Source organism: Armigeres subalbatus, chromosome 2, assembly GCF_024139115.2.
Source record: "Armigeres subalbatus isolate Guangzhou_Male chromosome 2, GZ_Asu_2, whole genome shotgun sequence".
In the NCBI taxonomy this organism is placed as follows: domain Eukaryota; kingdom Metazoa; phylum Arthropoda; class Insecta; order Diptera; family Culicidae; genus Armigeres; species Armigeres subalbatus.
In genome coordinates this window covers 340,005,920-340,017,857 of record NC_085140.1, presented here as the reverse complement: position 1 = coordinate 340,017,857, position 11,938 = coordinate 340,005,920, and positions in this window count along the sequence as shown.

Genomic DNA, 11,938 nt, shown 5'->3' with positions numbered 1-11,938 from the left:
CCGAGCAGGAGCGACGACCTCGATAACAGAAATTGGTATGATTTAGCCTTGCATAAGAGGTAAAATACCAAAAAATAATACCAAAAACTTATATGCAGAATACTTGAGACATACCTTGCTTAGGTATTTCAATACCAAACGAATAATAATTGGTTATGCATTTGGTATTGAAATTAAATTTAATAACTGAGTTTGTTATGGCTTAAGTATTGTACATATTAGTTTTTGGTATCATTCCTTTGGTATTTTACCTCTTATGCAGGGCTAGTTCATAACAGAGTATGGTATCAATAACAGAATTAAGTATGATTGAGCCCATTTCTCCTGCTCGGGAAGTTAACGTTAATGGCATTAATCGTTGATTAACGTTAACAACCCTGATTATGTGTCATGCCCAAAGTCTTGCGGTATGCGATAACACACTTTTTCCTGCCGAAACGAAACGAAACGGCCGGAGTTAGGTTTTTAACTCAAATAACTCTTTTGCGGCCAATAGAGTTTTAGCAACAGAAACAGGCTATGGTAGCGCTTTCAAAGGAATTTATCGTGGAGCCTATGTCCCCAAATCTGATAAGTTTTATATAAGTTTTGAATACTTCTCATGATGAGCTACTTATCGTAAGTTAATAAAAATAGAAACTGTAGGATTTTTCATATTCGGATGCAAATTCTGTTGAAACACTTATTTCATTTAAAATTGTATTGATTAAAGCATACTTCATATTCTAGCTGTGCTTTTATGGTATTGAACTAACTCAAAACCAGAAAATCAATGCAGTTTTTTATCTGGAGAGATAACTACTCTTTTATATATCCACATCAGCTTGGCATATACGCAGATAAATAATTGATATTTATTATACCACCCACAATCGCATATTTGTCCCATATGAATAGGAAACCCAGCAAAGATGGACTGATATGCGATCTTAGGCAGTATACATTTGCTCACTTTAAAAAATCATCGGCATCTTTTAACCTTAGTAAGATGTTGGGGTCAATATGACCCAAAACGAAACTTCAAAGTAGAATAACTTTTTACCTGATAATCCGATCGTTCTGAAATTTCTTGACTTTTAATATTTTGTGGAAATGAAGCATCTGACATGAAAAAAGTATTTTAAGGTGCAACAGGAACGACCCCACAAAAAAACTTACGAATAAGATGTTGGGGTCATATTGACCCAGAAATGTAAATGCTTATAAAACAGTCAAATTATAACCGAATTGCAATGTTTATATACCGTTCGAAAGATAAACTCATCAATTTTGTGGCTATGTGGTGATATGCTGGTTCTGGAGACAATGGCCACCGGGAAACGACTTCCACGGGGACCTTGTCGGTCATATAAGGGAGCATAAAAATCGCTCCATATATGCCTTTCGATCGCTAATTCTTCATATATTCTCTTAAAACGGGAATGTATGGGCCATGAGAGGACTTCCGACGAAAGTGTCCACTCCTGGTACATGCACGATGCCCCCGGGGACCCCGCAGGAGGGGACATTTCCATTTTAGCACCAAAATATATCGTGCGGCGGCTCTTTTGTCATGATTTTCCACAAAATAGATGATAATGCGCTTGGAATCGATGAAAGACCACATTGGCCACTCCTGGTACATGCAAGGTGCCCCCGGGAACCCGCAGGAGGGGACATTTCCGTTTTAGCACCAAAATATGCCGTGCGGCGGCTCTTTTGTCATGATTCTCCACCAAATAGATGATAATGCGCTTGAAATCGATAAAAGACCACATTGGCCACTCCTGGTGCATGCAAGGCGCCCCGGGGAACCCGCAGGAGGGGATATTTCCGTTTTAGCACCAAAATATGCCGTTCGGCGGCTCTTTTGTCATGATTTTCCACAAAATAGATGATAATGCGCTTGAAATCGATAAAAGACCACATTGGCCACTCCTGGTACATACAAGGTGCCCCGGGGAACCCGCAGGAGGGGACATTTCCGTTTTAACACCAAAATATGCCGTGCGGCGGCTCTCTTGTCAAGATTCTCCCCAACACAGCTGTTCATGCGCTTGAACTCGATGAAAGACCACATTGGCCACTCCTGGTGCATGCAAGGCGCCCCGGGGAACCCACTGGCGGGGAAATTTCCGTTTTTGCACCAAAATAATCCGTGCGGCGGCTCTTTTGTTATGATTTTCCACCAAACAGATGGTTATGCACATGAAATCGATAAATGACCACATTGGCCACTCCTGGGACAAGCAAGGTGCCCCCGGGTATTCCGTATGAGAGGACATTTCCGTTTTAGCACCAAAATATGCCGTGCGGCGTCTCTTTCGTCATGATTTTCACAAAATAGATGACTATGCGCTTGAAGTCGATAAGTGACCACATTGGCAACGCCTGGAACCTATGAGGGGGCCCCAGGGAACCCGTAGAAGGGGACATTTCCATTTTTACACTAATATAAGCCGTGCAACGGCTCTTTTGGTGTTTTCTCATCGAACAGATGGACGTGCGCTCGAAATCGATAAGTGACCACATTGGCTACATTTGAAACCTACGAGGCTCCCTCGGAGAACACGTAGAAGGCGGCATTTCCATTTTTACACCAACATATGTCATGCGGCGGTTCTTTCGTCCTGATTTTCCTCCAAATAGGTGCCCTCGAAATCTATTATGGACATATGGTCCACCCTTAGAACCTACGAGGTGCCCCCGGGAGCCCGTTGAAGAGTACATTTCCATTTTAAACACAAAATATGCCGTGCGGTGGCTCTTTCTTTGTTATTTTCTACCAAACAGATGGTCATGTGCTTGGAGTTGATTAGTGATATTGTCTACTCTTGGAACCTTTGAGATGCCCTGCGAACTCGTAGGAGAGGACATTTTCATGGTTATATCAAATGTACTGTGCCGCTTGCGGCAGCTCTATCTTCGTCTATCATTGTCTACCCTGGCCACAAGTCTTCAAAAAGTTGGTTATGCGCTTGAAATTGTTCTTCATTTGAAATTGAGTACTGAGTCAAATTAAAAAATAGTTTCTGGGCTACTGTGATGATTCCTTCGAACAGCTCTCCAAGGATTTTCTATTCCGCATCTCGATATTACCATTAGTCGATGGTCCCTTCAATATCGACTCATAGAAGTTTGAGGTTTTCACCGATCGCCGTGGACAATGATATGAAAACGCAACATTTTGATATAAAAAAATCTCTCTTTCTGTGAGACTCCTGCGGGTACCTTGTAGGTTGTATATATTAAGTTCAGAATGAATGACCTAACTGATAGAAAAAACAAGATTAATCTACCTAGTGGTGATGGCGCCTTTATCGTTCGTTCATAAGGGTTGAGAAATATATAAGAAAAGTCTAATATAACACTAATAGGTAGATAGCTCTTATTTTTCATATTTGTTTATTTGCATTCTAAAACTTTCTGCTGAACGCAACTTATTGCAAGCCAATCGGATGAGCATAAGTGCCAGAAAAGTGGTTTTCCCATGTAGCTGCTGAAATTAGTATTTTGGCCATAACTACGGAGCCCATAGTCCGATCTGGCCAATTTTCAATAGGAAACAATAGGGCAGGATTTTCGTCGAATGCTATTTACTGCGAGCAATTCGGTTGAGGAAAAGTTCCTCAAGAGTGAGTTAGATTTTGTGTGCACAGACACTTTCAATTAATTCTTCATGGCACTCCACAATTACCGAAATTGGGCCTGGGGTTCCCCCGGGTTGATATTAGATTTCAAGAGCATTACCAACTATTTGATGGAAAATTATAGTGAAAGAGCCGCTGCACGGCATGTCTTTAAGGGCCGATGACCACGTAAAGTTTTTTCACGCTGCTTGCACGCCGCGTTCACGCAAGGTACCCAGCATCAAATGGAGTAATGCACACGTAAACGTGTGCACGACTACATTTGATGCCGGATACCTTGCGTGGACGCGGCGTGCACGCAGCTTGAAAACACGCTACGTGGGCATCGGCCCTAAGTAAGAGTAAGAGTAAGAACGGAAATGTCCTCTCCTATGAGCTCCACGGCGGTACTTCATAGGTTCCAAAATGGAAAATGTGGTCTACTTACTCGACTTAGTCGAGTAAAGTACGAGACACTGAAGACGGCCTTACTGTTGAGGTCGAAATACGTATCTGTCAAGATACAATTAAGTGGTGGAATTCAATGGGATTGTATAAACTCGTCTTATGACAGGTGAAAACATTCCACTAAAAAGCTCAAAATAATTTTCTTATCGAAATTTTGTGTTATGCATTGCGCGGCCGGTAATAAAGTTAATTAGTTCAGTACGTGTTGGCTCTTGTTTCGGACAGCAGAACGATCGCGCGATTTGCCGAAATATTGTGTTCTGCATTGCGCGGCCGTCAGTGCCTGTTTTGTCGTGTTTCTGCTCAGTAAGCAGATAGTTCGCGCGGCCGAGTGAGTAAACAATTGGTGCGTGATCGTAGGATTTAGAACATTCGTAAAATCCGAGTTTTTGGTTCTGATTTTAATATTCGGTGAATAAGTGTGCGGTTGAACGTGTTTTGTATATAATGCGAAACATTTGTAAAATCCAGGTTACTTTCTCCTCCTTTGGACGGTTCGTAAGTAAATTGATGAATATATTTTAATATTTTTTCAGCATATACCTACTGTTATTGACAAACGCTCTATATTGTCGAATAGAGCTCCCTATTATTCACCTTACCCACTAACACAAATTTTCCTTCCCGAGACATCTATGAAGGTAGTATGGGTTCCCTGCATCTTCACTAGTAGATGTTGAACTAACATTCCTTTCCTTCCTTCCGTGATTGTAAGGACGTGGCCAGGTATACAACTGCTACTGTATAGGAAAAGGTACTAATCCCAAGTACCAATTTGCGACAATATACAGTAGATTGCTCAATTGTAGTCACTCACGATTTGTACAATCACATATGCTATGCTATGCTATGCTACTTATTCATTTCGGTATAAAATGGAAATGTCACCATCTACGGGTTCCCCGTGGGCATCTCATTGGTTCCAAGAGTGGCCAATGTGGTCACTTATCGATTTCAAGCGCATAATCATCTATTTTGTGGAAAATCATGACGAAAGAGCCGCTGCACGACATATTTCGGTGTTAAACGGAAATGTCATCTTCTACGTGTTCTCCGAGGGAGCCTCATAGGTTTCAAATGTAGCCAATGTGGTTCAAGAGTGGCCAATGTGATCACTTATTGATTTCGAGCGAATAACCATCTCTTTGGTGGGAAAACACACCGAAAGAGTCGCCGCTCGGCATATTTCGGTGTTAAAAAGGAAGTATCCCATTCTACGGGTTCCCTGGGGGCCCCTGGTAGACTCCAAGAGCGGCCAATGTGGTCAATTATCGATTTCGAGCGCATAATCATCTATTTTGTGGAAAATCATGACGAATGAGCCACCGCATGGCATATTTTGGAGTTTAAACGGAAATATTCCTTTCTACGGGTTCCCCAAGGGCACCTCATAGGTTCCAAGAGTGGCCAATGTGGTCAATTATCGATTTCGAGCACATAATCATCTATTTTGTGGAAAATCATGACAAAAGAGCTATCGCACGACATATTTTGGTGCTAAAACGGAAATGTCCCCTTTTACGGGTTCCACGGGGGCACCTCATAGGCTCCAAGAGTGGCCAATGTGGTCACTTAGCGATTACAAGCGCATTATCATATATTTTGTGGAAAATCATGACAAAAGAGCCGCCGCACGGCATATTTTGGTGCTAAAACGGAAATGTCCCCTCCTGCGGGTTCCCCGGAGGCACCTTTCATGTACCAGGAGTAGCCAATGTGGTCTTTTATCGATTTCAAGCGCATTATCATCTATTTGGTGGAGAATCATGACAAAAGAGCCGCCGCACGGCATATTTTGGTGCTAAAACGGGAATGTCCTCTCCTGCGGGTTCCCCGGGGGAACCTTGCATGTACCAGGAGTGGCCAATGTGATCACTTATCGATTTCACGCGCATAACCATCTGTTCGGTGGAAAATCATGACGAAAGAGCCGCCGCACATATATTTTGGTGCTAAAACGGAAATGTCCCCTCCTGCGGGTTCCCCGGGGCACCTTGCATGTACCAGGAGTGGCCACATTCATCGGAAGCCCTCTCATGGACCATACATTACCGTTTTAAGAGAATCTATGAGGAATTAGCGATCGAATGGCACATATGGAGCGATTTTTATGTTCCCCTTATATGACCGACAAGGTCCCCGTGGAAGTCGTTTCCCGGTGGCCATTGTCTCCAGAACCAGCATATCACCACATTGCCACAAAATTGATGAGTTTATCTTTCGAACGGTATATAAACTTTGCAATTCGGTTATAATTTGACTGTTTTATAAGCATTTACATTTCTGGGTCAATATGACCCCAACATCTTATTCGTAAGTTTTTTCTAATATCCGAAGAAGGTTAAAATGTCAAAGATAGGAATTTCAAAATGTGATCGCAAAGTTTTCATGGCAACAGTTTGCAGGTGTAAAGAAATATGTTTGCCATTCTCGTACATCAAAGTTGTACCGAAGGCCATCTTTTTATCTCAAATAAAAACTTTTATCACGGCACCGACATCCAATTTTTAACTATGGATTTTGACAAGTTTTCCTGTTCCTGCTTTTTGGGGGATAATTACCCAATTACAGATACATTCTGCAATAGGATGTGCGCGAATTTTGAATGTTAACGTTTTACATGAGAATATGATGCTTGAGTGGTTTGGTCGTTTTTTATGCAACATGATACAATCATAAGAAAATAGAGAAAAAAATGAACGAACTACAAATTAAAAATATTTTACGCTCGCTTTAAACTTATGAATGTTTAACTCATTTGCTCAAATCCTTAAAGTGTTACTTGCACAAGGTAATGATTGTGTATTATGCCAATGAAAATAACATTTCGAATTTCGAAAGTCGAAAATCGAGTTTTTGTTTTGATTCCAAATGACTTAAAAATGCATGAAACGTTAAGATCTCAGGCAATCTGAAAGAAAAAATTGAAAAAAAAACTTTATTTACTCTTAGAACATTTTTGGGACTTGGGACAAGGGGTGCTCGAAATTAATCAAATCTTTTTTCTCTCACAAGGTGGAAATTTTTTTTTTGTTTTTGATGCCAAAGGATGCATGAAACTTTGAGAATATTTAAAAAAAAAATCTACTGTTTTGGGACTTGGAAAATTCATGGAATTTTTCATCAAAACTAAAAACCGGACGTTACGCAAACATTTCCTAAGCCCTCAAATATGCCTCTATGCTAAATTTGACCTTAACATCATATATTGACGTTTCATGCATTTCTAAGTCATTTGGTATCAAAAACAAAAATTAGATTTTGAAGTTTTCCTTTGCCCTCCCTTGGAAAAAATTTCAAGGGTAAAAATTTCAAAAATTTTATGAATTTTAGGCACCCCTAAATCATGTCCGATCGAGCTTAAATTTTGCATGGGTTGGGGTAATGAAACTTGTGAGCAATGTCGTTTTTTGAAATTTGACAACAAATTTTTTCACATACATTAATTCCATTTGCACCCTAACACATATACATACACACATACAGACATCAGCTCAGTTCATCGTGTTGCCAAGTGTGGGCATATTGGCCACCTATCAAAGGTTATTGTTTATTGTGATCCTATAGCATTTACATCACACTTCTATATAACTCACGTGTAATTTCGTGTAAACACAAGCTTCAAACGCTAGACAAGGGAAAGCATACAGCAGCTTGTACTACAATGATGTGTGTGCCATTTTGCACCGGATCAAGTTACACGATTCTAAAACACCCTTAGAAAAAAACACATTTTCTCAAATAACTTTTCAATCTTAAGATATAGACCTTTGAAATGTTCTACAAGAATGCGTATTCTTGTTAGCCAAATAATTTTGTAAAACTTTATAAAAGTACCTGAAACATAGAAAAAAAGTTTTGCTCAAACTGATTTTAGGGACCTTCCGCGGTAGTAAACCATGTTTCAATACGGATGCAAAATTGTTTTCCACGCGTCAAAATACATAAAAAGGTTTAATGTGAAAACTTGAAGAAGAGGATATAAAAATTGAACATATTTCGGAAAACTGAAACTGAACATATTTCGAAGCTCCAAGCCAAACGAGTTCCATTTAAACAGGAAGAAATTTGAACCAGACCAATAACATGTCACTCCGGAGGATTTATAAAACCAGGAAGGATTTATAAGAACCGGAAGTCATCTACCTATTATTCAATCGATCATGCAACTCAGTGAAACCCTGTGAATCCGTCACTAATTGATGAACAGATGCCCCCGACCTGATGTCTCCTCACGAACATCTGTACATTATTTGAAGCCAGCGGGTAGTATAGACGGAAGTGAATTATTTTTATTTCTGTACCTATTACTAAACAACTAATCAATTTTGTTATCTTGGACCCATGCCACAATGGATTCTCCAGCACTTGGCATTTTTTCCGTTTTCAATTTCACTATTATGATGCTTACTCGATGTAGCTTTTAAAAATTGAATTAGCATTTACAATAATCGAATAAAAACTAGTCCCAAAGTGATAATTATTAGTCAAATGAAGGAATTTCAATGTTCCGTATGACAAATTGCAAATCGTTAAATCGGTAGAATAGTTTTGAATAAACTTTTAATTACATTTTTCATTTTTTCCGGAACAGGAAATGATTTACTTCGTTTTTTGTATACAAAATAAAATTTCAATTAAATTCTGGGTTGGACAATCTATTTTTCCAAATTATTCGTTCCTGCTAATTGGTTTTAATGCAAATAATTGTTTATTTTGTTCATTGAGGCAGAGATGAACAATTGAGAACTTCAAACCAATGTTTTAAAAAAGTACTCTCGAACTGGAATCGATATGGAATACAGGATAGTTTAACTTTTTTTTAACTACATATACCTTATGGATGAATTACCATTTTAATTTATTTCTAAATATAAATTTTAATCAACCATTTCATCATATTCATCTATGAAAGCTGGTAGCTTTCTGGGCATAAATTGTATCATGTTTGTGTTTCAAAATTCATTCTGTGTCAGGCTGGATTCAATTATTAGAATGCTGATTGAGTTATTAGCAATACGTGATTAAGGTTTGTAAATTTATTTTTTCTTGTTAATTTTATTTGAATCGAATTTATTTTATTTTATTCTTTTCAACTCGTTCCAGAGAGCGAGTAATGGCGCTTTAACCTAGGCATAAGAGCCAGGACATATGGCAGAAATACCTGTGTCCCATCCCTGGAAGTTGGATCCGCAAGGAGGGACACCAACCTTCTTAGCAATGTCCCTCCCAACGTCACCTGTTCATATACACCCTAAATATGGAACGGTTGGTATGGGTGTCCCCGTTTCTTCCTTTCGTGAATACAAAACTCTGCGTTAATCATGTTATTCATTATTGAATAATCTGACTGCCGGTGAGTTTTGAATTATCTCCCAATTTCAAGCCTGCACGGTGGGTCTGGCCGTTTTAATATTTGTGTCATATTTATGATATGCTGCAAATATTAACACTCCTCCGACCGTGATAGGTTTTACTTACACGAACGACCATGCCTCGAAAGACACTATTTTCAAATCGCTATATCTCAGCCGTTAGTGAACCGATTTGAACAATTTAGGGACTCACAATTTTCCCGTCCATCAAGATTTGTCTGAGATGTTGAGACCTCCGATCGGACCAAAAATGACCTCTGTGGACCTCCAAACGTCGGAGCAAGTCGTGATTTTCATACAAATTGCGTGGTTGGTGCTCACCAGCTTGATGTTCATGCTAATATTAGTAAGATATTTCGAAATCTGTGAGATTTAGAAAGTTGCTGCCTTCTACAAATTTGTTCAGGAGGCCAAAACCATTCTGTCGCTGATTATATTATTTCGGAACTCGTCCGCTTGGCGGCGCTAGTGTATATGAGAAAGATCGCTGGGTCAAATATTTCGAAATCTGTAAGATTTAGAAAGCTGCCGTCTTCTACAATCTTGTTCAGAAGTGTAAAAACATACTGTTGCAGATCATATTATTTCGGAACCCGTCCGCTAGGCGGCGCTAGTGTATATGGGAATACTCGATGGGTCAAATATTTCGGAATACGAAAGAATTAGAAAGCTGACGTCTTCTACAATTTTTCTCAGGAGTGTAAAACCATACTGTCGCAGATCATATTATTTCGGAACTCGTCCGCTTGGCGGCGCTAGTGTATATGGGAATACTCGATGGGTCAAATATTTCGGAATACGAAAGATTTAGAAAGCTGACGTCTTCTACAATTTTGTTCAGGAGTGTAAAACCATACTGTCAAAGATAATATAATTTCGGAACTCTTCCGCTTGGCGGCGCTAGTGTATATGGGAATGCCCGTTGGGTCAAATATTTCGGAATCTGTAGGATTTGGAAAGCTGCCGTCTTCTACAATCTTGTTCAGGAGTGCATAACCATATTGTCGCGGATCATATTATTTGGGAACTCGTCCGCTTGGCAGCGCTAGTGTATATGAGAAAGATCACTGGGTCAAATATTTCGGAATCCGTAAGATTTGGGAAGCTGCCGTCTTCTACAATCTTGTTCAGGAGTGTAAAACCATACTGTCGCAGATCATATCATTTCGAAACTCGTCCGCTTGGCGGTGCTAGTGTATATGATAAAGATCGCTGGGTCAAATATTTCAGAATACGAAAGATTTAGAAAGCTGACGTCTTCTACAATTTTGTTCAGGAATGTAAAACCATACTGTCCAAGATAATATAATTCCGGAACTCGTCCGCTTGGCGGCGCTAGTGTATATGGGAATACTCGTTGGGTCAAATATTTTGAAATCCGAAAGATGTAGAAAGCTGGCGTCTTCTACAATTTTGTTCAGGAGGCTAAAACCACAGACGAACAGACGTAACAGCTTGAACATTTTCCTAAAAATCGATCGCTCAATTCCTCTACCACCACCTTGCGAGCATGTTACACGAAACAATGTTTCGTATGACATTTTCACCAGAAGGCGCTGGGATACAAAGAACAAAGGGATCCGATCGATTCCAGTTTGAGACAGCAGCACGTACGAACGTGTTTCTTGCTCGCGCATTTTTTCCAAGTGTTTTTTCTCGTTCGTTCGCTGTTTACGTTTTCGCTTCGTCGCGTTGGCGTTATTTTCTCCCGGAGACTCGGTGGCCGATTCGGTCGCGGGAAAAGTGCCTAAGCGCACTGCTCTTGGAGGCGCGGGTAACCCCTCCAAGCAGCTTTTTCAGAGCAACGTGTTCTCGCCGTTGCCGCTTGATGACGCCGACAATCCGCTATAAGGGAGGGTCCACAAATTACATTACGCTTAGAGGGGGAGCGGGGTTGAGCAATGTGTGACGATCCATACCAAATTTTCAGATGATTCATACAAAAAGAGTGACATAGGGAGGAGGGAGGTTAAAAATGTTCAATTTTCGCGCTATGTAATTAATGGATCTTCCTAAACGAGGAAGAAGTAGCAATCGGAGCTGCCGCAGGTGTAACAGGAGCGGAAGGAGAAGTGCCCGCCCGTGTTTGTGAAAGGCGATCCGCCGGATTTGCGCTCGAAAATTCGCCAGCCGATCGCTAAGGGGCTGAAATGTACTTTTCGGCTCTGCAGCGAGGGCGTGAAAGTGATGCCGGCAAACAAGGACCATCATCAATCCGTCGTGGAGTTCCTCGAGGTCCACAAGTATAAGTACTACACTCATGACCACCCCGGCACGAAGCCGCTAAAGGCTTTGCTGCGAGGACTCCACGACATGAAGGAGAAAGAGCTCCAAGCAGAGCTTGAAAGTTGCGGACTGAAGCCAGTAGCCGTGCACAAGATCGCTCGTCACGACAAGGCGAGGAGATATCGCTACCAGCTTTACCTGATCCAGGATCTGAAGCTGGTTGGCGTTATAAATTACACCGTCGTTGACTGGGAGCGATAT